General features: G+C 42.9%; 1 protein-coding gene across 2 annotated transcripts in view; it reads left to right on the forward strand.

Moving 5' to 3' along the window:
* Positions 1-1,681: 1,681 nt before the first annotated feature.
* LOC122564861 (LIM/homeobox protein LMX-1.2) overlaps positions 1,682-5,154 on the forward strand; it is a 200,329-nt gene continuing 196,856 nt past the window's right edge. The window contains exon 1 of one of the 2 annotated variants that reach the window (XM_043720224.1): positions 1,682-1,744. The gene's annotated coding sequence lies outside the window, so the exon portion shown is untranslated. Of the gene's footprint in view, positions 1,745-4,889; positions 4,920-5,154 lie in introns of those variants that run through there. The other variant, XM_043720223.1, reaches the window with a different exon arrangement.

Raw genomic sequence — 5,154 nt, forward strand, 5'->3', positions numbered from 1 at the left:
TGCCCCCTCCCCCAGATCTGACCCACTCCCCTGACCTGATCACTCTCCTCCCCCAGACCTGATCAGCCCCCTCCCCAGATTTGACCTCCTCCTCAGATCTGACTCCCTCCCTCAGAGCCCGGATTCTGACCCAGCTCAGAGCCCCAGATCTGACGCCCACCCGCACCCTCGCCCTCACCCACGTGCCCTTTTTGATTTTCATGCCCATACCATCGATTAGAGGCAACAGTCTGCACTGGCTTCGTTTACTGAACTTTTGCAAAGACTTTCCATTGAGTTGATTTTGGAACATTAGACCTCAATGCACAAAACCAGCCACTAACCCGCAAGAGCAGTTAAGGCGTATCATCCCGGATATGAGAGATTTTTAAACACTGCATAGAAATTACATTTGTGCTGAGCGAATAAATTTTGTAAATTAATAAATATCGTTCATTTGATTGTTGCGCTTTAATTTCCATAAAGTTCCTTTCGATGGCTAAATTTGAACAAACAGTTGCAAAGTCTTGGCAATAATTTTATGTGGATGCTGCTTGATTATAACCTGCACACCCGCCAATGAAAAGGATACTGTTTTGAAGAAATGGAAAATTAACTACACAATATGGTGAATTGGCCACGCTAGGTCGTCCATAGTGTTAGGTGCATTAGTCAGAGAGAGTTGGGTCTGGATGGGTTACTCTTCAGAGGGTCGGTGTGGACGTGTTGGGCCGAAGAGTCTGTTTCCACACTGTAGGGAATCTAATCTAATATGTTATTGTCAAAAGTTTGTTCTAATAATATGGTTTGGACACAAACTTTCCAACTTTATCAAAACACCGTCAGTGTATTGATTCTGTTCACTGGCGTGTTTACTCCCCTGCAAATAGTCATTTTCATTCGTTAAAGAGATTGCGCCGGAATATGAAAGGTAACATCTGTCTTCTGCCCCAGACGTGACAGTCCCTCAGCTATTGCGACTATAACACTAGTACTATAGCTAGCTGTATCTCATTCATTCACTGACAGATATGAAGGACACATTAAAGTCTGTTATAATCAGACCTCCAAACCCGCGCCCAAGTGATGGAATTGAAAACGTTGCTATGTGTGAAATGTATAGGTAATTTATCTTTTAAGTCCCTTTTGGCCAGAGTAGACCACAGTTGGAAAAGCTAAGGGATCTGAACGCGGATACAATTCGTTTTCAGTTTATTTCTTGTTCAGAGTTGCCCACGTGAGAGAAACTTTGCAGTCACTGACGGCAAATGGCTCGGCTCTCACTTTGGTAAAGCTCAACGCTCCAACCTGGAATATCCAATAGAGTCCCAGTCACATTCTCTACCTTGTCGGCTTCAGTTCTGTGTTTTTTTTTCATGCAAGACATATGCATGCTTTGCTCGAACGGATTGATGGTGCGACTGTACCGCATATAATCTCTTCTGTCCAGGGGGTGTAGCGCCCCCATTCTCTCTCTTACACATTCACACAAAACGCCCTTTAGCATGCTTTTGCCTGAAAGGTTGTCTTCTTCCTTACATTGGTTTGTGAGCTACAAAAGCAAAGCTTTGCAACAGAAGGGAGGCTGTCTTTGTCTTGTTGAGTGTTTCTGGTGTACAAACCCTCTATTTCTATTGTTATCCGGACAGGTCGATGTATTGGCGACACAGGGACAGCGGGGGGCGCAGTGGTCCGGTTGCGCCTCGCTGGTATAGTTCAGTTACAAACCTGCCTGCGGGAGAGCTGATGCGGTTCAGGAATTAAGGTACTGTAATGCCCCACTTATATTCGAATCTACTTTGCAGTAAACCATTTTCATCCACATTTCGACTAATAATTCGCTCTAGTCCGAGCCCCAAAATGAACAAAAATAGTGTAAACGTAGAGGTCAGTTCATACAGCTTCAGTACTCACGTTGGTGACATTTCTGTTACGTTCACTTGTGTGGATTGAGATGTTAAATAACAGCAATGGTCTGCAGTGAGAAACGTTAATTTATATTAACACTGTCGCTATTTCTCAATTGAGAACCGGTACGTTATCGCCCTCAAAATTGCAATCAAGCGTTTGAACACAAAAAGGCAACAGCGCAGTACACGTTTCGCAAACGTAACTGAGAATATATTAAGACACTTGAACAAAGTATTTAAAAATCAAACACTGCAATTCAAATATTTACAAGAATAAATTAGAGGCTATAGTATTGTTTTATTCGCCTGCTTTCAGTTATGGTTCTCAGTTTCAATTTGTTAAAGGAATGGCTGACTCTGAATCGAAACATTTCAAAAATGTAAAATCCAACGATAAAGAAATTCTCGCTCTGCCGTTTCCCTGCACTGTGGTCCGTGTTATGAATTTTTGGCGTTAATAAAATGATTGTATTCGAATTGGCAATGAAACTTCGTAGTGGTGCTTATAAATTTCCTTCAGTTGCTGTTAAAAAAATAGATTTACACAATTCGAAATCTCCGGGATTTTGAAAATCTATTCGATGTCAAAACTAAATGTAATCGTACGGAGAAACAAGGCCGGCCACGGCTTGCATCCCATAATCTTTAAACCCAGAAACCGAAAATTCCTAAAACGAAATTTCTGGAATCTGAGAGATAAATCCATCGTGTGCTAATTTTCCCCGAATTTCTAACAGATACAGCATTGGAATATTCAGCGTAGAATGTGGAGAGTCGGACAAGGTAACAGAACAATTATTTAGGAGAGTATGATGCACATATAAAAATATATTTTGACCTAGTTATTTTAAGCGATTTATTTTTTAATAACCCCCCTTATTTTAATTTAAAATGTTTCCTTCCATGGGCCAACTAACATGAAATTGCAAGTTCTAAATAATACATATTTAATAAAATCAATGTGTGATTTTTATGAACCTGAAATAAGCAGGCGATTTCCCCAGGATGCCAATTAGAATTTAATAATAACTACGACCGCGATTCCAACTTTAAAGCAGTTTGGACAATTTTGTGAGCCTGGATTATATTGAGATATGATCCGGAATCGTTTCCAATGGATTGTACGGCGATTTGACATTTGCAGACGAATGCTCCCATTCAGTATAATCTCCCATTGTGTGCGAGAAAAGTTTACACGGGCATATCAGTCTTGTTCCGGTGCGCCTCTCGCGATGCGTGGTTTATAGGCAAGTAACGGAAAGTAAGTACATTTTAATTAAATAAACCCAATGGTTTAGCGGCTGAGGGTCACAATTCCCCACTGACTGTGCTCGATCGACTCAAAAGTTGCATTAGTCTTGGCGCGGTCAAATTCGCCTAAACTCACCTAAAAACGTGAGAGGCCACTTGCAGCCACGTCTAAAGGCGTGAAAGCGGCCCAGTGATGTGTGTATGTCTAATTTTATTTAAAGCCCCTCTTATTTAACGCTTGAGCACTAATGAAGGAAGACTCCGTGATCTTAACTCGCTCATCCTGCAACTTATCCACATCAATCTCCTCTGGCCAGTCCAGAGACTAAAGTCATTTTTAAAAATATAAATTGAGCATGATTGGGACTGTCTAGTACCCTTAGTGGGGCAATTTACACGCAAGTTAGTGAAGTCTGCCGCTAATAACCATTTCAATAATTGTTGTAAAGATCCAGAGTCTGATCAGAGAAGAGGGAGATATTTTCTCCAACATCATAACCAAGCCGCCGACACTGATCTTACTGAGAGCGGCTCACTCACACCTAGGGACATATGCAGTTGATGAAATTCAGATGTTATTAAAGGAAGACGAAAAATATTTTAATTGAGATATTACGACTTCAAAACGCCAAGCGCGCAGTTAGAAAGAACACAGCATAACGTCCCAAAGTAACCGTCCAGATAGAAGATGCGTTCTTTATTCATATAACCACTCTCAGAGCTCCTGCGCAGACTATATTTTAGTGATAGACATTAGGACACACTTGCTGACGGCGAGTGCAGATGTCAGATGAATCAAGAATCAAACGGGTGTGTGTGTTTGATGAGGAGGATATTTACAGATGTCTCGCTTCGAAGGACCTGCTTGAATATTATCTCCAGTCCCTTGTTGCAGTCGAAAAGAGGGAGACAAAATGACAATGGGTGCCGGCAAAGCCGCCCGATATCTGAGCAATCTATCACTGCATATTTCAGCGCAGAGATACCGGCTGTAGCTGGGGCATAGGGTGCTGAGCGCAGTCTCTCTGCTTCTGGGGAGATTATCAGACGCGAGAGCCAGGTGCAAGGTTCGCAATTTGCTCAGGAATATAAAATAAAAGGAACCTCGTTAGTGTTCCTGGCTTTCCAACATTCGTTTTATTGTCAGCGAACATCACTGAGTCAAAAATCTGATCAATTGTGAAGCCTCGCTTTTGTTTAATATTGTATTTTATTTTAAAAAATGTACTAGCAAGTCATTAGGAGTGCGGACACATTGGTTTAAAATCTGAACGCGCATCAAGTGTCCAGGCTGGCTCGATGCCCTGCTGGAGAGACAGTCTTTGCTCGCTTTTAGGGAGTGCAATCTGGGGACTGCAGCGTTCGCTTTTAAACAAGTGCGTGTGTGTGTTCCAGTAAACATTTAACACACTTTATATTAACTGAAGTCAAAGACGGCCACTCTATCAGTCACGGTACAAGCGAGTGGCCCGAATGAGACGCCTTCGGTTCTCCTCGGTATCTCGGGGAGCTCTCGCCTTTCCCAGCCGGAGCGAAGTCTCTGGGCGGCAATTGGTCACATTTAACGATTTCCTCCCCTGTCATTTTAACATAAACAAAAACACGAGCGTTTCCGAAACCATTAACTCGTCACTTAGGCCGGCTCACATTTCCAGGGCAGAAATGTGCATGTCGCCAGGTTTATCCTGAAATATTGTCTCGTCAAACATTTTGTTTTTTAAGTTTTGAGGAGGGGAAATGGGAATCAGTGGTGAGTCAAATTGAGGGAGAGAAATCAGGGTGCGTTTCGCTGTCAGCTTTTTTCGCTTTCATTATTTTTTGCCTTGAAGCTGGGAAGTTACTAGTTTGAAGGGGAGTAGGTGTGTGAGAGAGAGAGAGAGAGAGTGGAGCTGCTACCGGTGAGTGGGGACCGCACCTGGTCTCATGTGTGTGTGTGAGAGAGAGAGAGTGAAGCGGGCCCGTGGGAGGCGCAGTGCTACAGCGGCCAAGACAGCGTTCACGAGCTGAGGGGGGG

The sequence above is a fragment of the Chiloscyllium plagiosum genome, chromosome 30, assembly GCF_004010195.1.
Source record: "Chiloscyllium plagiosum isolate BGI_BamShark_2017 chromosome 30, ASM401019v2, whole genome shotgun sequence".
NCBI classification, from domain to species: Eukaryota; Metazoa; Chordata; class Chondrichthyes; order Orectolobiformes; family Hemiscylliidae; genus Chiloscyllium; species Chiloscyllium plagiosum.